General features: G+C 32.6%; 1 protein-coding gene across 1 annotated transcript in view; it reads right to left on the reverse strand.

The window, feature by feature from the left end:
- The window catches only part of LOC133197541 (bacterial dynamin-like protein), a 121,711-nt gene that overhangs the window by 52,360 nt on the left and 45,027 nt on the right, over nt 1–24,324 (reverse strand). The window lies entirely within an intron of this gene.

The following is a 24,324-nucleotide window of genomic DNA, read 5'->3' on the forward strand; positions in this document are numbered from 1 at the left end:
TGGTAATGAGGCAGTCCGTGTGAAAAAACGGATTCCACAGTAAGTTCCCTGGCAGTTGTGTTAGCATCCATAACAGAGTAACCTTCCTGATATTTGAACAATTAAACATATTTTAGATAAGCCTGAAAACAAGTAGAAAGAAAAATTAGGCATGTTGTTTTCAAACCTACTTTTATTACTTTTTGTTAATATTGACTTGTTATAAAAGCTGGTCTTTTGAAGATATTTTTATTGTGATTTATTTGTTTAATTGTTATTAATTACTTATACATAATGTACTTGATAAGGTGCAATTTATTTTCACAAGGGTCTAAGATAATTATAAAACTAATATTTTTCCACAATCATATTTTACAATCAAATCGGGCTATATTAAGATAAATCTGCTATAAATGAATTTGTTATTTAAAAAAAGTTCCTTTTTCCTTGTGACAAGTTGTTACTTTAATCAAAGGTTACAAAACAGACTTGATGTCTGATTCTCTTGTAGATCTGCTGTGTGATCTCTATTGATCGATTTTTTTTCTTCAAATTTTAAACATCTCCATGTATCAAATACTGACAACTTAAAATTACTTATTAGTAATTTTCCTTTTAAAATATGAACTTAGGATTTTATTGTTTTATGAACACATATATACATCAAATGGAATTTTGATTTTCGGTTATGTTGAGTAGTCTCTTTCGAAAAGAGAAAGACGCTTTAATTGCTTTTAAATTCAATATGCCCTCTGCCCTATTTTTGTTATGTAAAAGTAATCCTATAGACCTAAAAGATATAAAGTTTCCTTACATGAAAAAGAGCATAATTGAATTATTTTGAATTATTTCCTTGAGAAATAAAGGAGGAGCTTGAAAAAATTCAAGTACCGCCAAAGAAAAATATATATTAAAAACTGACTTACAGATTATTCCCTCCTAAAAATGGAGATTACTCTGTTATATCCAACTAGAACTGTCGATTAACGTGGATAAAACATCTATTCCCTTAGGCCTGTATTATTCTAGAAATAGTTATTTAAATATGCATATACCCCCATGATTGCTAGAGTTCTTAACAAATACTACCTTTTATTTAAATAAAAAATGTCCTGTTTCCAAAGTACGTGATTTTTCTCTATTTTTACTCAACAACATTGCTATACCTGGAAGTTTGAAAGGGTATTAGATCTGTTCCTTCCTCAAACAACTCTTATACGGAGGTTTTTAATTGCTTTCTATGTAAACTATTGGCAACGTCCTTTTGATCTCATAAAAATAAGTAGTGAATATTCAACATCACATGAATTTCTTAAAAAGCAAAATTTTTCATGAAACTTAACTTTTACAGAGGAATTTATCATAATTAGATTTTCATTCCAAGTTACATGAATTATGTCATATTATTGCTATACGTATTTTAATGACCTAAGCGTTTTTCTATTTTATCCATAGTTCTCTCAACTAACACATTCTTTTTCTCATACAATGAACATAAGGCTTTATTGTTTGTTCTTCTACGAGCAAATGTAAGAGGATTCAGAAGGATATATATATATATATATATATATATATATATATATATATATATATATATATATATATATATATATATATATATATATATATATATATATATATATATATATATATATATATATATATATATATATATATATATATATATATATATATATATATATATATATATATATATAAAATTAAAAAAATTCTCAATAAAATCTGGGAACACTATATATATATATATATATATATATATATATATATATATATATATATATATATATATATATATATATATATATAGTGTTCCCAGAAATTATTGAGAATTTTTTAATGATTCATATATCTATATTTACATTTGCAAATGTTTTCCCTGATATAACACTTTTTGAACAAGGCGTTTTTACATCTGTGTAAAACACCTTCGTCATGTGACCATAAATTTATTGTTCAGTCACAAACGATCTACGTAATTTCATAGTGACGTTATAAGTGATCGACGTGTTCATCACATTCAAGTTATACCGTTGAGTTTTGAAGAAAATAAATCATTTATGGGTTTAAACATTTAGTACTTTACTATTTGTAATAAATCAGTCACAAATATAAATATAAGTAATAAGGTATCATTTTAAAAGTTTTATCGGGATTTAAATACAGGTTGGCATGTAATCAAATCTACCATAAAGCCCTTCGGACTTTATGGGATTTGATCACATGACCAACCTGTATTTACATCCCGAATAAAACTTTTAAAATGATACCTTATTTCTTAAATAACGTTGGATTAATAAAATGCAATTTTATACAATTATGAACTCTTTCGGTGGTGAATATGGTTTGTTATTCACCAGAAAAATATCAATATTGACCGAGGCGAAATTGTTTTATCGTATAGTCTGGATTTGAGTTAATAAGACATTGAAGACCATATGACGACACCATTTTCAATTAAGAACGTCTGTCGTAGAAAAATTAAAATTCCAAAAAATTACAAGTTGTAACTCCCGTGTTTTCCTTTCGCTATGTTTAAGACATCAAAATATTTAGAAGGGAGAACTGCGCTTTACCGGTACGTACAAATTACATGGAAATAGCACGTGCTCTTCTCTCTATAAGAGAGTCACTCGTCAGCGTGACGATTTCGCTAAAAAGGCAATAAAATGCAAAAAAAAAAAAAAAAAAAAAAAAACAAAAACAAAAAAAAAACAAAAAAAAAAAAACGTTTTTTTTAATTCCTCGTCATTTTTTATGTTAATAAAATTCGTTTAATTAACGAAGTTATTAATTAAAACTGAGAGCACTTTCAAAACAAACCATTCGCTTTCATTCCGTCAGTTACATTCCAAAGTCATGACGTTGTTAAGCACGTGACTTATTTCAATGCTGTGATTGGTCAAGGTAAACGACGTAAAATAGAGTTTGACAGTTGCGCTAAAATTTAATGTAAACAGTGAATCAGCTGATTGTAGTGCCATTTCTTTTGTTTACGATGATTTGTATGAGATATGTCATGAACGGAGATTTTTAATCGATTGGCTGCAAAAGAACTAAGTGCAGTAATGCCGCTTTTGTGTCCTCTGTTTTTCTCAAAATTTGAACTGAATCATATACGCTATTTTTGTACATCACTGAATAAAAGTGAATCCAGTCTGATTATTTCTGGGCTTTTTCCATTTTTTATGTGTCGTTATATAACGGTATACAGTCTCAGAAGTAGCAATGTTTTGGGAAATTTTCATAATTCAGTGCAATTCTCGGTAATTTTTCATTAAATTAAATATGAGCGGATGCTTGCTCAGGATTCATACTTGGAAGGAAAAGAGATATTTTACATAAGAACTGACACAGTTAAAAGATCTTTACTGAGCAAGACTGCGCTCACTGTTTTTATCAAGAAAAATCTTTGATTTAATGGTGGGATGCGCGGTGCTTGTTCACGCGAGGAAATTCGGTCGTGATTGACAATTTTTGTTTATTAATGTACTTTACCTATTTTAGACTCTAGTTAAAGGAAATTAATACTTTTCTTGTAATAATTAAATATACGATCCAAAATCATTGTCGGCTGCTGCATCTAGAGTTAAACTTGGTTGAATTAACAAAAATTAATCGTATATCGTCTGATTTCTTTGAGTCTGAAACCTGCTTTCCGTGAAATACAAGATATATCCTTGACGATACAGAAATTCTGAAAATTGTAAGCTTCAGCATGCCATAATTACTGCAATATTAGGTAAGTGATCAAATGGTGAAAATTGAGATGTATATAAACAGACAAATTATTATGGCAAGTCTGCACTTTGTTACATAGTTTGCATAGGTAAAAGAGCACCTATATCGTATTTTTTTTCTCAGAATAGATAAGACCATTTAATATCACTTCGCGCGCGCGCGTGTGTGTGTGTGTGAGGGTTTGTGCGTGAAAGGTGTCAAACGGGTACAATTGTTTGTTTACACACCTTCCAACCGGGGACAACCTCCCAACCGGGGACGTCCCCGGTTGTCTTTGATTAAAAATAGCGCCAAATTCGAAATCAGGGATGTCTAATTACCCCCAAAAGCCGAAAAGATCCGTTTTTCAACATGTTGAAAAAATGTCCCCGGTTAGTTAGGATTAAAACATGTGTGTGAGTGTGAACTTTTCACAATTACCGAAGATTGTATTTGAGGGTTACACACGGGTCCCCGTTTTGTATAGTGAAAAACAAGTCACGTGACTTTTCTGAAACAAACATTACATTGAGATATCATTCTTGCTTTATATCCGGTATTTTATTTTAAGAGAGAGAATTTAGATATATTATTTGTCCTATCCTTACTCATGTATGAACATCAGTCCGTCCGACAAACGTTCAATGTCAATGGAACACCTGGGTTACAGATGTATGATCGACTTAGCATTTATGCTTGTGACGTACACTAGTACTTTTGTTACTGAATGTTTTCAGATTATCATCGAAATATACTCATTTGGCGATTTACTATTTGGCAATTCTGTATTTGATTGTCTTTTTTTCGGAGAAAAATTTAAAGATTTTGGTTGCTATTAACACACATAAGAGCGCAAAATTGGCTTTGAATTGATACATTATATAATTTTGTATTAAAATATATCAATAAGAGTAGTCTTAATTTTTACGAATAAGTCAAACACATGAACCTTTAATTTAAATACTTTAAACACTTGAATGATAGGAAATTGCTCTTTATGAAGGTTTTCTATATAAAGGAGATGGGCGAACAAGGCGTGCAGAATGCTATGGCATTAGATACTTAAAAATCATATCAAATTTGTGAATTAAATATTAAGAGTAAAGTTCTCATAATTGAAATTTATGAAATTATGACAAACAAAACGTTTTCGATTTAAAAAAAAAAAACTATTCTATAACCAAAATTAAAAAAGATAAAGTCTTATTCCTGGGGTTCAAACCCTGGCAATAAAAATCCTGAGTATCAATATCTTTTTAGACTAACGTTAACACGCTTTACAACTCTGGATGAATAATGACATTTAAATCATGTTTGTGATATGAACATTGACTAAATGGACTTGAAGTATTTCTCGGAGAGATACCAACTTTTTTCATAAAAGTGTTTTTCAGGTTTATCGGATCCTTGCTCCATGTTTTCTTGAACCATAAAATGTATATATTTACGGAAGGCCATTTAGCAGTTAGGGATCTTTTCCGTCCCAGCACTTACTCCTACACAGGACCTTGGTTAATACGGTCTCATCAAAAGGACCAGTATCAACATCCCTCAGCCGGATTCGAACCTGCGAGGTAAGGATCAGCTTCTTACCCCTCGACTCTAAAGCAAACACTCTAAAACTCTCTATCCACCACTGCGCAACGCCAGAAATCGGAGTAAATAAGCATAATGGGAGTCGGAACTTTGATGTGATTGCAGGCGCAGTAAATTAAATATAATAGGTAACCTATTCTAAAGTCACCCGCGTGGCCTTACGTCGCGGGTTCAAATCCAACTGCAGGACATGGAGACCGGTCTTTAGGATGAGACCGCATAAACCGAAGTCCAGTGTTGCAGTATATGCTGGCACCAAAAAGATCCCTCACTGCTCAATGGCCTTGAGTGCTTAGAATAGGTCCAAATTTGCACCCCTGCTCCAGCAATTGTTGGCGTCTCAATATGAGTGATTTTTTTTTTCGAAAGGGACGCGTAATATAAACAAACAAACAGGCAAACGAAACTATCCTATAAAATTGATATCGATACCTTTTGGACCATTAATATGTCCATTTTATCCTTGTGATGTCATTTAGGAAAAAATGTTTAATTCAATTGATACAGAGATCAAATTTGATGCCAGAAAAAGAATTGATACGTATTTCCAAATCATTCATTTTTGAAAGAATCTAGGCAATGTTTTAGTGTTTAAAAGTGGAATATGCATAAAGCACTCTACCGAGAATATTAAATTCAGGGCAAAGACTGTTATACAGTTAAAATTTAATTAATCTCAGAAAATCTTCATCACTTCTTCTGCCCATCTTGAAGAAGCATGGCTAGGAAGCGCCGTTTAGTATACTTTGTAATCTGACGCCTGTGCAATCTGTTTCACTGTGAATTCCGACCTTGAATTTCATTTCTTAGTTACTATTTTCCCTGTTCTTTACACAGTGATGTCTCCGATACATTGTTTTTTACAGCATAAAATTTGAGTCCGATTTCGTTTCGATTACAGAATCTGAAGCGTGCTAACGTTATCTGTCCAAAGTTGTCACCGGCCTTCAGTTGTCATTCGGAAATCACTCGTTATTTTCGCTTTTTTCTTTCATAAAAGAAAGTTTGTACATGGTTTTAATTAGTAGTATACTTTTCATGCCCTATCATTTTAAAGCAATCCGTAGCAATGGTTTTAAAAGGGGACACCTCCCAAAAATTTCGTCAAAGAAAAGAAAACGAAACCCTCCAATCTCGAAAAGGGGAAGGGGGAGGGGTGATCATGGACATTTCCCTTACATTTTGGTACAAAATTTAAAAAAAAAAGTCTTGGAATTTGCTCGATCTTACAACAACAAAAAAGAGGAGGGGGCAACCGGCATCTAAATGGAGATTATTCTAGAAAAAAAATACTCAGAAAAAGTGAGGGGACGGGCCCCCTGCCCCCCTCCCTCCCGTTCTATAGGGTTGTTTCCAACACAGGAATGGGCTGATTTGAAAATGGATACTAGTAATACAGGTGTCTCTTTGTAGCACGCGTCTTATTATTTAATTACTGTTTAACATTTGTCTACCTGTCCATCTATCTGCATGCAATTTTTTCCGTTAGAAAAATTATGTTGATGCGTTTCCTATTGTTAATTTTTGTTTAGTAACACCCCGTCTTTACTGAGTAGTTTCTCTTTTCTGTACTTATTTATTACATTTTGACTGATTGGACATATGGTGTGACAGCTTACAGTCATGATCGTCTTGAAATCTTCTGATTAATCCCTTGGCTTTTTCCATAAAAATGCATCGTGTTTCCGAATATTTGACACCCTAAGGTTCAGAAGAACTCTATTCCAAAATATACTTTTCTTTATATTTATTCATCAACATTAGGTCTTTGAGTATTCATATCATAACAAAACATAAGAAAGCGCTCCATCTGAAAACTTCAGGACGGTAATCGTTACACTAGCCCAGTCGCACACTGCACGAATCATATACGCCTTATAGTTTTGCAAAACGCTACATGGTTTGAACGAAGCGTACACGGATTGAACAAAGCAGTTCACACGGAATGCTACTCGGTTTACATGAAGGGCTGCACTTTGTACAGGATTCTCACACGTTTTGGCTTCATTCTTATTTTTTCTGTTCGGATTCTCTCGGAATTTATTGAAATTATTACAGTATAATGATTGAAGAATTAGCAGTCGCGATATATCGGATTATGTTTTCATTAAATCTTGCTTCACCAGTACTATAAAAAGAAAGAAGAACATTAAACGCCCAGTTCTGATTTTGATTTTTTTTTTCTTGAATGTAAAAGTTTCATCCAAAAGTACATTTTTTATTACTATAGCCTAATTTCCGCACTGAAAATTTTCATTGTCATTCATAAATTTACCTATCGTATAGTAGTATTTTATGCTAAAAATTGTTTTATTCTTGAAATATAAAATGAGGTATCAATTCGAAATTTTATTGTTTATATTGCGTTTGAATTCTGCAGTCAGTTCAATTTTCGTAGACTTGTTCTCGATTTCGTGGCAAAATAATACTCAATCAAATTAATATGAGTTTTGTTGTATAATTTGCAGAGTTAATTTAATACTACATATAAGTATACACTTTACCAGATCTGAACTTTATCATGCATTTTTTTTTTTTGAAAGGAAGGGGTTAGTGCGGAGGTGGGATGGGGGAGCTACGTGTTTTTACCAATTTATTTGTGATTTGTTATTTGCCTGGCTAAGGACGGTAAACATATCTATATCTATGCATGGGACTAGATTGAAATTCCTAAACGTGCCTCATTAGTGACAAATGCATGTTATATGATTTAACATTTAATTAAAGTTTCATATCATTTCGACAGCCTGAGATTTCTGAAGGGGAGAGATACGTAAAGAAATCTCAAAATATTAATGAATACTTTGCTTCAAGAAAAAAAAAGGTTCTACATGTATGTGGTGTTGAATGAGCAGAGGGAGGGGCAGTCTTATGCTGTCTATATGTAACGGCAAATTGATCAGTGTGCGCAGAATACTTTTTTTATTTTACCTAGGGTATGATTTTTAAAAAAAAAACCAGAACAAAACTTTCCTCCATCAAATAACAGTAAAACATCACTACCACCAGTCTTAATTTACTGTACATACTTATGCACATCAATTACATTGCACTTGCAGATAAAGTTCAAATATTGCAAAAACTATAAATTAAATCTGCGCGATTCATAAAGTTAGCCTATATAGATTAGTTACGATAAATCGGATTAATTAAAAGTATCTTTTATCTATAATTAAGCATTGTATGTACTCCTACAACCATTTTATCTGCTAATTTCAAATTAAAATGTCATACTTTTATAATACACAGAATAAATTGCAGTCCCGGTTTGTGGAATTCGTTATCGTTTTCGTACAATGTTTACGAAAATGGACTTGATCAGAGTCCAAAGAGAGAAAGGAGGAAGGCGTGAAGAACAGTGAAGAATAATATTCAGATTTATTTATTATTTGACTGCCGTCATGAGAAAAGGGTCCTAGAGGTCAATATTTCACAAAATGACTTTTTGTGAATTTTGATAGACCAACTCTCTCTGAATTTAGATATACACCACTTTTATGAATATATCATTCTTTCACTATTTTATCATTTTATGAAGGCGCTTCAAAACGACGTAAGGACGTAATGACGTCGCATGCGTCAAATTTCTAATTATTCAAATTATAACTTTCATAACACATATAAACTCTAGACGATGTTTTATATATATGTTTTCTCCCAAGCTCCTAAATTGTCAATATATTCTGAAGTTGCCTTTGTTTTTACATGTGTACAATTCCAGAGGCAGATCCAGTAATTTTGAAGGGGGGGGGGTCTAGACAGGTTCTAGAAACGGATTGTATTAATTCAAAAATATGATACATGTACTCTACAATTATACATAGGCATTTTTTTTTTATATTTGAAAGTCTAGACCAGTTAAAAAAATTATATTTATAAAGCACATGTACATTAAAACATAAATAATTAAACAGATGTCCCGGAAAAAAGGGGAAATCCACCCCAAATAAAACCATGTATTTTCTGTATCAACGATAAATACAAATAGGAACAAATATTCACACACGTCATGGTGTAAAAATTGTTTCTAAAAATAGTTTATTACGTAGTTCGTAAAAATTCATATACATGTATTTAAAAAGATTTTTTTTTTAATTTCCAAGCGAATCTTTTTGATTACGCTGAAAAAAGTATGTTTTCAGTGCTAAAAAAATTCTGCTTCTGCTCCTATCTTAGTTGGATTAGAAACAGGAAAAAGAGGCACATAATCATGTCTTATGATTATCTTATAAAAGTTAATCTAGTATATGAAAATTGATAGTTCTCTTTTCACATAAATTACTTTTTATCAAAAGCGGTTATAAATGATTCTGTCCTGTAAAAAGATATCTTTCTTACTTTTGTTCACCTTTGCTATCTTTAATTGATACAATTTAATTTCAAACGTTTCCTCCTTTTGAGGCTAATAAGACATGTTCACAACAAATGACATCTCATTTCTTAAAACGGCCGTTAATGTAATTTCAAAAAGAAAACATTCGGGATATTGGTTTCTGTAATAAATGATTCCTTATAGTGTCGAATATTGATTTGGCAATGTGCGATCCTATTGCCAGATATGAATTCTCAAATGTCTGACATAGAAATATAGTTGACAATCACGTACATGTATCTTGTTTTAGCTAATAAAAGCTGAAATTGTTTTTATTATTTTTTTTTCTTACATGTACAGTCATACATTAACAAAAATTCGTCCTTACATACCTCAGGGTTTTCAATGTTGTTAGAAGTAGTAAAAGATTTTAAAAGAATTTATTATACCTCATTATAACTGCTCTATACAACGCGTTACCTGATTGGTTCAATACAGTTACTTGACAGGGTCTTGTTTTGAACATATTTTATTGAGTACATCAAATGGATTGGAAACAAGTTCTTTACAACTTACAAAGTTCCTCTCCTTATATATAACAATTTGTCATGCAAAATAGAAGAAAAATAATACAATTAATACAAGTGAAAAAGCAATTAAATAGCATATCAACTAGAGAATCTACATGTTTCGTCAATAAATTTATGAACAGCAGCAAAAATACTGTTATTTATCTGTAAAGGCAAATTAACATCACCACATAATAATAGATTTATATCAATAATAACCAGTTTAAGAGTGAACAAGCGATTAAAAAGAGTACTTCTTGCATTGGAATAATTTTTGCATGCAAAGAAGAAATCGTACACATCTTCATTTTTTCCACATAAACATAAGGGACTATTTATAATGTTTCGCTTATAAAGATCATAATTTAGTATACAGTAATGTCTTAGCTTAGTATGAATGATATTGGTGTATCGCTTATACCAAAAGAGAAGTATGATGGTGGATTTTTAATTTTTGTTATCAAGTTTTTCGGAATGTTTTGATTGAGATGGCCTCTCTGACCTCTGTTTTTAGTAAATTCCATTGTTTTGCAGCATCAGGTACGAAAGAGTTTCTAAATAATTCTAATCTACACCTTGGAACAATATAATCTTGTTTATTACGGGTATTGTATACATGCTCACGCTTATTGGGGACAATATCATGCAAATACTCAGATACTCTTCCCGTGTGAAATTTGAACATAGTTGTCATTTTTGCAATATATCGCCTGGTTTTTAAAGTTTCCCAACCAGTTTCAGAATAAAGTGCTTCTCTAGACACAAAAATAGGAAGTCCTGTTACAATTCTAGCTGCGGTTAATTGTACTTTTTCAAGCTTTTCAGAATCTTGTTTAGAGCAGCCATCCCAAACAACTGAAGCATATTCAAGCATAGGTCTGATAAACGTAATATACAATTTTGATAAGTTTTTTCTACCCATTTTGAACTTCAATTTCTTTAAGAGGCCTAGTTTTTTATAAGCACTGTTTACAACACCATCAATATATTCTGACCAACTAAGATTTTGTGACAATAGTAAACCCAAATGGCGATGGACTGGAACACATTCCAGTCTATCGGCTTTAAAAAATAGCTTAGGCATAACAGAAATGTTTTTCTTACTGAAATAAAAGACCTTTGTTTTGGATGGATTGAATTTAAGAAGTCACTTGTTTGACCATAGTTCCAAATTATGTAAATCATGATTCAATTTGTATTCCATATCTAATATATTGTATGATGATTGTTGAAGGGAATTATCATCCGCAAACAATCTACACATTGAAATCATATTTTCAGCAACATCATTAATATAAATGAGAAATAATAGTGGTCCTAAAACAGAACCCTGAGGTACACCTGCAAAAATATCTTGTTTTGATGATAACAGATCCTTATACATAACTTTTTGTGACCTTTGACATAGATAACTGGAAAACCATTGGAGAAGATCACCAGATATACCATAAGTTTTTAATTTGAAAATGAGACCTTTGTGCCATACTCTATCAAAAGCCTTTGAAAGATCACAAAAAAAAACATACAACATGATTTACCATCATCTATGTTTTGAACTATACTATGATACGTTTCTAGTAATTGATATACAGTTGAATGACCAGGAAGGAATCCTGCTTGGTATCGATAAAATAAATCATTAATATGAAAATAATTGTACACGTGTTTAAATAGTATTCTCTCCATAATTTTACTAACACAGGATAATAACGATACAGGTCTGTAATTGGAAACCACAGAAGGGTCATCCTTTTTGAAAAGAGGAATAACGTGTGCTAATTTCCAAAACGATGGAAAAACTTTTTCTGACAAAGACCTATTAAATAACATAGTAAGTGGTTTAACAACAGTAAAAAGAGTGGATTTTAACATTTTATGACGAATACAATCAGGACCAATAGCTTTGTTCACGGGAAGTATTGATATTATATCTAATACTTCTTGTTCATCAATTTCAATGTTGCATAGTGTGTCATTACACATATAATACATTTGTGGCAGTGTTTCATTAGAATCATCAATAGAGGAAATACAGGGACATAAAACTTCATATTTCCCTGTCGCCGTTGTGCTAAACCACATCTAAAACATCGTACATTTTTCCCCTTTGCAATACGTATCGCTCGTTAAACTAAAAATTCCGAGAGTTGCAAAATTAATAATATTAGAAAGGGTTCATCTGCCAAACAGTGACGAAATTCGCAATTATATTCTTTCCAATAAGGATGTTTTGAAAAAGGGGAAAAAGATACGGAAGACAATTGACTTTTTTAAAAGTGAATTAGAAAGTGGAGCCTAAATTGAATGTTATCTACAAAGGCTTGGCTTTTTCGGGATAATACCGCAAACGATTCATTTCATTATCATGAGGGAATTACGAACATTTATCCAGCCAATAAAATCCATTTCCCCCGGTGAAACCATCGGGGAATGATTTAATCCTCATATTTCGCAGACGATCATGCACTAAAAATATAATACAAGTTAAGACTTCATGGTTTGTAATATTTTGAGCTGGCAGCTTAAATATACAGAGAAATAAATCAAGAAACAGTGCACTCTTTTGTGCGCAATTAATATGTACTTTTTTGTCAATTTTGGTCAAGGGGGGGGGGGGGCACTATACTTCTCTAATCGCCCATTCCAATTTCCTCTGGCAGATCAACGAGCTACAGATCAGCAACTGCAAAGTTGTATGTAAATTCTCGACTCTTTTTTTTCGCTTAACAGGTGCGCTTATTTCATCTTTTCCGTAACGCAGATTTATTTATTGTCTTTGTTGAGCTTGCGATTGATGTACATTTGGTTGATGATTTTGAAATTTTTTTTTATAACATTTTAAGTGAAACCCCACCCGTGACCACTTGTTAGTTGTTACTAATACTTTTTCTATCAAACGATGTCGTCATTTAACGGAAGTAAATAATTTCTTTCCAGTCTAATCTATATATTGTTCCTTTTGTTTCATACATATATTTTTAAGAATAAGTATATATACTATTGTCGGTGTATTTATTGTTTTTCTTTAATATTGAGATATTCTCTTGGAGGTAAAGTCGGTTGGGTGGGGGTTCCACAGTAAATGTATTTTATTCCTAAACAATATTCAAGCTCAATTTCAAGCTTTCATTGGAACAAATTAAACAAAATAGAATCAAAAGTAGTTGGTATCAGAGAAAAAACTTTCATTATTATTTCATTTAAAAAAAAATACTTCGTATTTTGAAATTCACCAGCACTTTCGCGCAGTTGTTTTATGCTTTCCAAGATCAAGAAATTGCACTTTTATTAATCATACTGACAGTGTCCTCTATTGTATTGTGATTATTTATACACAAATGTCCCCTATTGTTTCGTGATAATTTTTACTCAAATTTCCTCCATTGGTTTTAGAATAATTTATAAACACGTCCCTTCTTGAATTATGATCAGGTACACATACATGTACGTAATGATTCGCAATGATTTATAAAAAAAAAATCTATTGTATTGTAATGATTTATACAGGAATGTCCCCTATTGTATTGTGATTTTTTATACACAAATGTCCTCTATTGTATTGTGATTATTTATACACAAATGTCCTCTATTGTATTGTGATTTTTTATACACAAATGTCCCCTATTGTATTGTAATGATTTATACAGGAATGTCCCCTATTGTATTGTGATTTTTTATACACAAATGTCCTCTATTGTATTGTGATTATTCATACACAAATGTCCTCTATTGTATTGTGATTATTTATACACAAATGTCCCCTATTGTATTGTGATTATTTATACACAAATGTCCTCTATTGTATTGTGATTTTTTATACACAAATGTCCCCTATTGTATTGTGATTATTTATACACAAATGTCCCCTATTGTATTGTGATTATTTATACACAAATGTCCTCTATTGTATTGTGATTTTTTATACACAAATGTCCCCTATTGTATTGTGATTTTTTATACACATATGTCCCCTATTACTCGTATATTGTGGTTTTTTATACACATAATATTATATACGTCCCCTGTTGTATTGAGGTTTTTATACACAAATGCCCCCCCCCCCCCCATTGTATTGTGATAATTCAAACACACAGTTCCCTTATTGTATTGTTTTGATTAAGGCATTTTTTCAATTGTTTCCTAAGATTTATACACAAATGTTTTCTGTTGTTTTCCCTTTCCCAAAGATCTCCCTACTGAATGGGGATAATTTATCCACAAATGTCCCTATAGCTTACTTATCCGCTTTATCCATTATTTCTCTAGTTTACTGCTATACTTACATGTAATACATAATATTCCCTACTGTTTTGCGATAATTCTTAACAATAATTCCACTACAGTAACTGTATTGTACTAATGTAATACAAATGTATACATGTGTATAATCCCTTAATGTATAGTAATAATTGATACACAAAATGTCCCCTGAAATGTATCCTGATAATTCAAATATACATTTCCCCGATTGTATTATGATAAACGTTCCATTCTTGGTTATATTTAGGGAACGAGTTTCCTACTGTATCGGAGATACAGGGCGGGGCTTAAGACGAAGGCGAGAGCTCGAGCCGCATCCCGCCCTTTGTCTCCGATACAGTAGGAAACGTATTCCAAATGATTTGTGTCATGACCTGTCTTACAAACTCACTTATTTACATGCGTATTTTGGTCTCAACCAATCAAATGATTTTGCAGAAAATTGGTTTAGTACCCCATTTTCAACAGTCGCAACTGAAATGCCGAGTGAACGGGAAGTGCAGGAATCTTCAATTTAAATAATTATAATTATTAGATGTGTATGTAATGTGTTTTCCGCAAAATTTAATTTAGATTTGATTACGTAGGTTTTCCACTCTCTATTTAGCTCTTACCAACACTTTTTTAACATTTAAACTACAAGTTGCAAAACATTTTGATCCATCTTAAGAATTATTTGGGAATGTTATAGGGGGCATATTTTCATGTCACAAAACATGTTCTACATACGAACAATTTCTAAATCGAGGCAACTAATTGACTAACACGTTGATGAAACAAGAATATCAACAGTCTCGTTTGAAGTCATCATTTCACAAGTTTTATGGTCGATAAAATGACTTTGTCAGTAAATACAATCTATCATTAAGTCGAATGCTGACTTACGTTTTGCAAACTAATTGTTGTGCCATTATTTACATACATGTATTTAATTGTCAACGGATTTTTCCGTTTTCCCGATCATGACAAGGAGCACACGACGGGTGTCATAAAAACGTAGGTAGATATGAGACCTTAAACAAAGGCAATAACTCTGATTTCATTGTACATCTGAATACCAATGGCGGCTCAATATTGTTGGATAGTATTACCTATCATGAGTTAAAAAGAAATATGTGACCTTCATAAAAAAAAAAGGCAAGTGAGCCGCGGGAAGAAAAGTTGTGAATACAAGCACATAGTTTGGTTGAAGTAGATAACAAGACTGTGAACATCTGATAAAAAAAACAAAAACAAAACAAGAAAAAAAAAACCGCAAAACTGAAAAAAGAAAACAAACTGACAAAAAATAGAACAGATACCATAAAGGTAGCGTAAGTGATTCAGTCAAAACTGATATATACTGAAACGCAAATGAAACGCAACATCATATTTTAGGGGGAAATATTACATATAAGATATAATTTTGTATCTAGAAAGTAAGGACATCTTCAATTTTGTAAATATCGGTAATTTAACAATTGAATGATTTTCATACCATTATCGGAAGTTAAGTTTGAGTCTGCTTAACAAATATCAGAAATTGCATGTTTAACAAAATATTTGGCAATAATATGGGGTTTTAAGGTATTGTATCTGTTTATCATAAGTAAATCAGCATGGTTCCGAAGAATAAATTCCCCTATCTTTTCTGTAAGCGATGCCAAGGCTTCCTAAAAATGACTTAAGTAGACATTTCCATTGCTCTAGATGGAAAATCTCAAAATAAAGGTGATGGAGAGTTGCAGATACAAATATGACCTACATCACGCCTCAACAGTCTCTTACGTATCATTAGCATGAATGACTGTCCTTGGACCGGAAGTCCAAGGGTTGCTACACTGCGGTTGGCTAGGGAAAATTCGACCTCATCATCTGAAAAACAGGCATTTAAAAATGGCAAAGAATATTTCTTTCGCTCAGATCTCGAGATTGATGAACCTATTGCATCGTAGAAATCAAACAGCAATTGTTGTGCATGGCAGACTTGCACGCTGTAATTGAATGGCTGGGTGGTGGGTGTTTTAACAGTCATGTGTTACTTTCTAAAGTTTAAAGATAATCATTTAACAGTTTCATCAAATCGTTGATGTTTTCAAATCAAGTTTTACCTAAGTGTATTCATTTTTGAAAATCATTAGATAAAAAATTCAAATATTTGTAGATTACTGCTTTTGCGTTTCAGTATACATACAAAAAGACGATTGAGCACTATGAGAACAACTAGTTTTAATGCTACAGTAAAGAACCCTGTCCATAATTTTTGCTTTCTAACAGTAAAATATCTGAAATACCTGAATACAGGGAGCGGACCTTTTATTTCACTGCGTTTTAAGGTCCGCCTTGCCTCTTTCTCTTATTTTTATGCTACGAAAATAAACCTTGTACAAAATTTTCGCTTTGTAATAGTAAGATATCCGAAATACAGATGGCGGACCTTTTATTATACTGCGTTTTAAGGTCCACCTTGCCTCTTTCTCTTATTTTTATGCTACGAAAATAAACCCTGTCCATAATTTTCGCTTTGTAACAGTAAGATACCTGAAATGCAGAGGAAGGACCTTTCTTTATGCCGCGTTTTAAGGTCCACCCTCCCACTTTCTACAGCTTTTATGCTACTGTCGTAAATAAATCATGTTTGAAATTTTTGCTTTGTAAAATGTAGATAGTTGAAATACCGAGGACGAAACTTTTATATGGGATGGTTTAAGGTCCGCTTGTCACTTTCTATTATTTGTATGTTACGAAAATAAACCCTGTTCAACATTTGTAAGATATCTGAAATACAGAGGGCAGACCTTTTAATATTGCTGTGTTTTAATTTCCGCCCTGCCATTTTGACTAGTTATGTTAAGGAATCCAAATTTATCGCTTTGTTATAGTAAGATATCTGAAATAAAAAGGGTGGACCTTTTATTATACTGCGTCAAAGGTCCGCACTGCCCCTTTCTCTAGCTTGCATGCTACAGAAAAGAACCCTCTCCAAAATTTTCGCTTTCTTATTAATTATATTGCCAGATAAATATTTGGCGGCCGCCAGTTAAATATTTGGCGGTCGCCATATACATGTAATTTTCAGGTGGCAGCCAGATAAGTTATCTGGCGGCCGCCAGAAAAATATTTTTCTGCCTGGCACCTACCGGCTTCCGTATGTTTCGAATATTACCTAATAAAATTTGAATAATGATTATATGAATATTTTCGGTATTGGCTAGAGAAATTTCCGGTAGTACAATGCATCTCAGGTGAGGAAGAGGGGAAGGGGGCTTAATCAGTTTTATAAGTGGAAAAACCTATGAATTAAACTTTTTTCCTCCGGATAACCGTGACTTGCTAATGTCCATAAATGACTAAAATTAATTATCAGCGCTTAATGAGAGATAAATATTTTTCAATTGATCTGAAATTAGACTGAAACGTTATAAGAAAGAATTAAATCCAAAATTTTCCGTTATGTAGAGAAAACTCTTTACATAACGCAAAATCGAATTTTATTTAAAAATACAGTTGTGTTGTTGTGACAATGCGTGAGGAGTAATTTCTTTTAAATATAAAAATGAACGTCACACCTGAAGGAGGGGTGCACAAAATGTATGCTTAAAAGAGAAAGTAGCAGAACCCCCCCCCCCCCATTGATTGGTCTCTAAATTTTATGTTTGATCATGAACACCTTTATCCTCTGCGTAAACCTTCATCCTGATAAATTGTATGTATCTATTCATTAAAAGATATGGACCTTAACCACACTGCAAATTCCGAATTCACTTCTTGTGGTAATGCACTATTATCTGCTTAGTGGAAATAAATAAGTGCAATCAAATTTTAATTTTGTCTTAACTTAAGCAAAATTGTCATCTATAATCAAGCAGGAATAAACACACTGGTATCATTTTTTTCAAAAAATTAATCCTTCTTTTCCTAAGAATAGGTACTTATTTATCATGGAGAATATAATGACTGGCTAACGGTCAAAAACTTTCCTTCATTTGCAAGTCATGTACCATGATAAAAGTTTGTGGATTCTGGGATTGCTTTAATAAGGAAACAGTAAAAGACGGAGTAAAGATGATTGCTCTGTGAGCTTGCTTTCCACTGCAAGGAAGAGCGCTTTGTCTAAGAAAGTTGCATTTTCAGCAGATACGTGAATGAAGGAGTGGGGGGGGGGGGGAGGAGGGTCCTTTCGTTAATGTGAAAACGGAGTTCAGTGCCGAAATGATCACTGGATAAAAATTATATTACAGCGATAGGTATTATTTGCGTTAATATTGCAGTGTTTCTTCAGCAAATCTTGTGTATCTGCTTCCTGTGATAAGTGTAGTGGCGGCTGGAGAGGATGATTTCTTTATTAAGTGCTTCGGGTCATTTGTGCGAGGAAAGGTGCAATTGAAACTGCTCCTCCAAACTGTTTCAAAAAGGAATAAATTCCGGAACATAATTATCATTTGGGAAAAATCACCAGGACTGAAAGTATTTTAGAAGAACGGCTTGATTTAATTTATATGAGGTTTATTATTATGATTAACCTCTCTCTCTCTCTCTCTCTCTCTCTCTCTCTGGAAAAGGGTGGGGATCATTTATTGTAAATATTTAAGTATTCTCTGAAATTGTTCAATTACCGATCATAAAATCGTAGAATAAAACTTTTGAAACAGAGAAAAAAAATACAAACAATTAAATCTGAACTGTGTAACTTTTTTAAAGGGGATTGGGGGGAGGGTGGCATAAAAGCCTCTAGCATTAGATGAATCTGAGTTTTCCGCCGAGATTTTATAACTATACATCATAAAAAAGCACAATAAAATGTAACCAACAAGAGAAATAAATTCAGAAATAAGCTTTAAAAAGATTAAAAAAAAATTAAGAAAGACACAAAACAAAATAATATCTCTCGTCTAGGCTCTCATTTTTTTTGGGGGGTGGGGGGGGGGTAGTATTAATATATAAACATGGATTTTCATGTGAAATGCTAAAATCATCGATCATAGAAATATCAAGGTAATTTAAAAAAAACTACATTTGTAATGCCATCTGTAGTCCAAGGAGACTTTTGTATGCAGTTTTTACACCACAAGCATGGAAATGTGAAAACAAAATAAACGGCACTGCTAAAAGCAACTAAATAAGGAGTAGCAATTCCTGCTCTAGAGATATATTGTACAAACTATCTTTCATTTTATGTGTTTAAATCAAGATTAAAAACTTTTGCACTACCCGGACCTTTAAACATAGGCAGACCTTTTCTTCTACGGGCCGGACCTTTTCTTATAAAAGGCGGACCTTATATGTTATCGTATTAGCCCCCCTTCCCCCCCCCCCCCCGACCTTTAAACGAGGCGGACCAAATATCATGCGACACCGGTCGGCAGGGGGTGCTTACTCCTTCATGGCACTGTGAACTCGAGTGTTTTAACGTCCTTGTTTGCCCTGCTCACGATTTGTACGGTTTCAACATAGGCACTCCCCAGCTTAATTGTTAATATATATATATATATATATATATATATATATATATATATATATATATATATATATATATATATATATATATATATATATATATATATATATATATATATATATATATATATATATATATATATATATCTACTATACTATAAACATAACATGTTTATAGTATAGTAATATATATTTTTTAACAATTAAGCTGGGGAGTGCCTACGGGTTTCAATGGCCTTTTGAGGCTTATTACTGTTCGTTATCTCCATATTTGATTTAAAATATAAAACATTCAAGTACCTATGAAGACAAGAATCCTAATCAGTGATGAGAACGGTGGTAATTAATGAATAAAAGGCTCAAAAGGGAGTATTTTGCATTCTTTTTTGAAAATGTCCCCGATTAGATACAATGAATCAAGTACTGGTGTGTGAATATTAATGAGTGTGAAATAGGTCCCCGTTTGTGCTGTAAAAAGTGCTTGGCTTAAAATTAAAGATATTGACATATTCTCATTATATTCGCCATCAGAATTATAGGAGGACTAATATTTTTGGTCAAAAGTCAATGAAATAATAAAAATAAAGAAGTCCCCACTTTGACAGTCTTTAACCCCTGTCCCCGTTTGACACCTTTCACATGTAAGGGTGTGTATGTATGTGTGTGTGAAATGCACAGCTGTGTATGTTAATACATATATGTCCTGCAGTACATATTTACATGGTAACAGAGAATGTCAAAAATGAATATCTGTTACTTGTCTGCTAGACTTTTTAGAAAACATAATTAAGCTACTGTGCAATAGAATAGTTAGGATGCCAAATCGAAATAACTGAAGAATTAATGGTAAAACTCCAGATATAATCTATTTGATATATCGCTGGATTTGTTTACAGTTTCCTAGCAATACTCAAGGGAAATAACCCGCATTGAGGTCCCACACGGGATATTTCTACATTTAAGTAAAAACAAATGCAGCAACTGTTGACGTATTCTTTATTTCGAGTTCACTGGGATATATTGCGTTGACATATCCTTTATACGACATTAACGTAATAAACCGGATATAAAAGAAACCAGGTCAAGGGTGATTTCCCGGAGAACAGATCCTTTGTAATAAAACCAAAATTACATGAAGGTGTTTTACCGTAGAACAGCTGGAGATTTCACAAAATCTAAATATTAATGGCGCCTTCTGAACTTTACTTAATTTTAGAAAACAAATTTTGACTTTTCAACTCTATATACAACCATTCCCTAGGATAAATTAAGTCCAGGCTTTTTAAGGTCATGAACAGCTGCTTTTTCAATAAAAATGGAACCCATAAATTTACTTACCTTGTCATTGGTCATTTGCAAAATTATTTTGTTGAGAAACATTCTGATTGTACACTCAAGAACTCTGAAGTCTTCTGGTCTTCCAACAATCTGTTGGAATTCCCTATGGTACATGTACCAATTGCTCCCCGTTATAAGCAGACCTATTTTTGTATTCATATGAAGCAGAAGTTCCCAGTGAGCTTGAAATAAAAGATACCACAGAGTCTGATAAATTTGTTTCATATTTGGATATTTTACTAGAAAAGACGTTAATGATAATCTAACAACAAAGCTGTATGACAAACTTGATGACTTTAACTTTTTAATCGTCAACTTCCCTTACTTATGCAACAATATACCCTTCTCACCTGCATATGAGGTGTATATCTCTTAGTTGATCTGATACGCAATAGCATATTACGTATGAACAATTTCTAAAACGAGGTAAGTTAATGACAAACAAGTTGATGAAACAAGAATAGCAACAGTCTCGTTTAAAGTCATCATTTCGGAAGTTCTATGGCCGATACAATGACCTTATAAGCAAAAACAATCTATCATTAAGTCATGTGCTGACTGATGTTTTTCCTACGAATTGTAAGGCCATTATTTACACACTGAATTTTCTTCAGATTTTTTCCGTTATTTCCCTATCATGACAAGGAGCACACAGCGGGTATGACCGGTCGGCAGGGGATGCTCACTCCTCCATGACACCTGATCCTACTCATGTTTTTGGAGGTTCGTGTTTGCTCTGCCTCCGATTTGCGTACAGTTCGTTATCTCCATATTTCATGGTTCTAAACATTATGTTATATTATATGTAACTATATACTATATGCCTTTGATGGTTTTCTCGAGTTTTTTGAATAAAAATGTCAGAATGACTGATACATGTATCTAGCAAATAGGAGGAGGTTGTTGTTGTCTAACCTCTGTTAACGTTTCTTCCTTTATATCTCTATGAATATTTGCAGCAGTGTTGTCAGCTGCAGAAAAAATCACCCAGGCTAACAGTATTTAACTTCCCTTAAGGAAAACTTGCTTATCTTTCCTCAATACAATTCGAATACATATATAAAAGCTACCACTGACGATCCTCCTTAAAGGATTAAGTACATGTTACTCGACCTCTCGATATAAAGAAAAATAACCCGTATAAGACCCGTTTAGAGCCATGGCTTCTCTTTGCAATAATAGCTTTTTTCTGATTCCACATTTTATTATTGATCTCCCATATTGGCGATAAACAGCGCATCCTTCACACAGGCTTATCATACCTTCTTTTGTTAAAATGTTTATATTTTCATAGACCCTTGTCACTTTTAAAGTGTATTTTCTTGAAGGCAGGGAATAATGTAATATTTGGCAGAAATGGTATTTTAGATTCATTTGCTTCACTAGAACTCCATCAACTGTTGTGAAGATAAAATATTTAGTGTTTTAGCAAGGTCTCTCAATGTAAATCGGGCATTTGCAAATAGCATGTTCTCATAACATTGACATTTTTGCTGTCCCTATAGATCTATATCGACTTTGATCTTTTAAGTCCCTCTTTCCAAATTTGAATTTTCTTATCCACCTGAACACTGTACTGGATAAAAGACTAGTCTTCCCAGATATCAAAACCATATCTTCAGTTGTGTTCCTCAGCGTTTTTTATAATGAACTGCAGTTTTTACATAAGCCCTGATTTTTTTCTTCTTGGCAGAAATCCTTTTAAAACCGTCTTGAGCTCAATAAAAAGACCGTGCTTACTTTAAAATTGAATTTCTTTGCGGTTTTATGTGAATAGGAGTTCATAAATAGAACTTTTCTTGTGTGAAAAAAAATTGAATTAAGTGTTTCAACATTTATTATGATAAACTGTATGTTGCATAACTGCAGTTTTTACATAAGCCCTGATTTTCATTTTCTAGGCAGAAATCCTTTTAAAACCGTCTTAAGCTCAGTGAAATGACTGTGCTTACTTTAAAAGTGAATTTCTTTGCGGTTTTATGTGAATAGGAGTTCTTAAATAGAACTTTTCTTACGTGAAAAAATGAAATTAACTGCTTCAACATTTATTATGATAAACTGTATGTTGCATAACTTATTGAACGACCCTCGTAACTGTGCCATATTAAAGCGCGAAAGTTTGAAGCATTTGTGGAATATATATTGAATTGAAAAAAATACTCATTTTTACGCTTTAGCTTAAAATGGGGTGGGGTTATATCTGGTTTGTTTTGGTAAACCTCCAGAAAATCATACTTGGCTATATGAACCCGGAATTTTCCACCCGTTTTATTACGTTAGAGCCGTGCACCTCTAAAATGCCCAGACGTCGAAAAGACACGAATAAATATAATAGCTAATAGAAATGTTGAAAGTCAAGGCTAGAGTTCTCTTCTTCTCATGTAGAATGTTTCACAAAAAAGGGAATTCCAACAGATTGTTGAAAGACATTTATGTGATGCTGATAAATATTCAATATTATATGGTTGTTGAACTTATATTGGTGAATATTGGCACGAGTTTGCTGTACAAATGCACGAACTTGCGAGTGCATTTGTACAGTCAACGAGTGCCAGTATTCACCAATATAAGTTCAATAACTCCTTTTCCTTTATTAATAGCTAAAACATATTCCATTGATTTGTATGATTAATTATGTCAGTAACTCAAATTTATAAGATTTTTTGGTATCTGTATTTAAATTAACGTCTGTCCTGTAAGTGTTCAATATCGCATCATTCCAATAACCCTACCAAGCATTATGATTTGCTTATTGGGGTTTTATTGAGGCTAATACGTACTAAATTATTGATTAATAATTTTAATTTTGTGTGAAAATAAACACATCTTACATGTACCAAGCTGCCACTACCTATCATAAATTTGCCTTTGAGAGGTTGACCAGACGCCATTTTTTGTTTACAACGGGGCGTTCGATATTGAACGCTCGTATTCAGAAAGTTTCGGGCATACTCATTTTTTAATACAAACTAAGCGTTCAATAAAACTCTAAGATATTGACCGCTAAAATTCTCTGGACTTTCAGTAGTTTTCATTATAGACTATTTATTCGCTAAAAAATAAATATAGTTATGACTCACAAAAAAGTTCAAACGG

Source organism: Saccostrea echinata, unplaced genomic scaffold (genome assembly GCF_033153115.1).
Source record: "Saccostrea echinata isolate AGI-Se365-2 ecotype Australia unplaced genomic scaffold, CSIRO_AGI_Sech_v1 ptg000030l, whole genome shotgun sequence".
In the NCBI taxonomy this organism is placed as follows: Eukaryota; Metazoa; Mollusca; class Bivalvia; order Ostreida; family Ostreidae; genus Saccostrea; species Saccostrea echinata.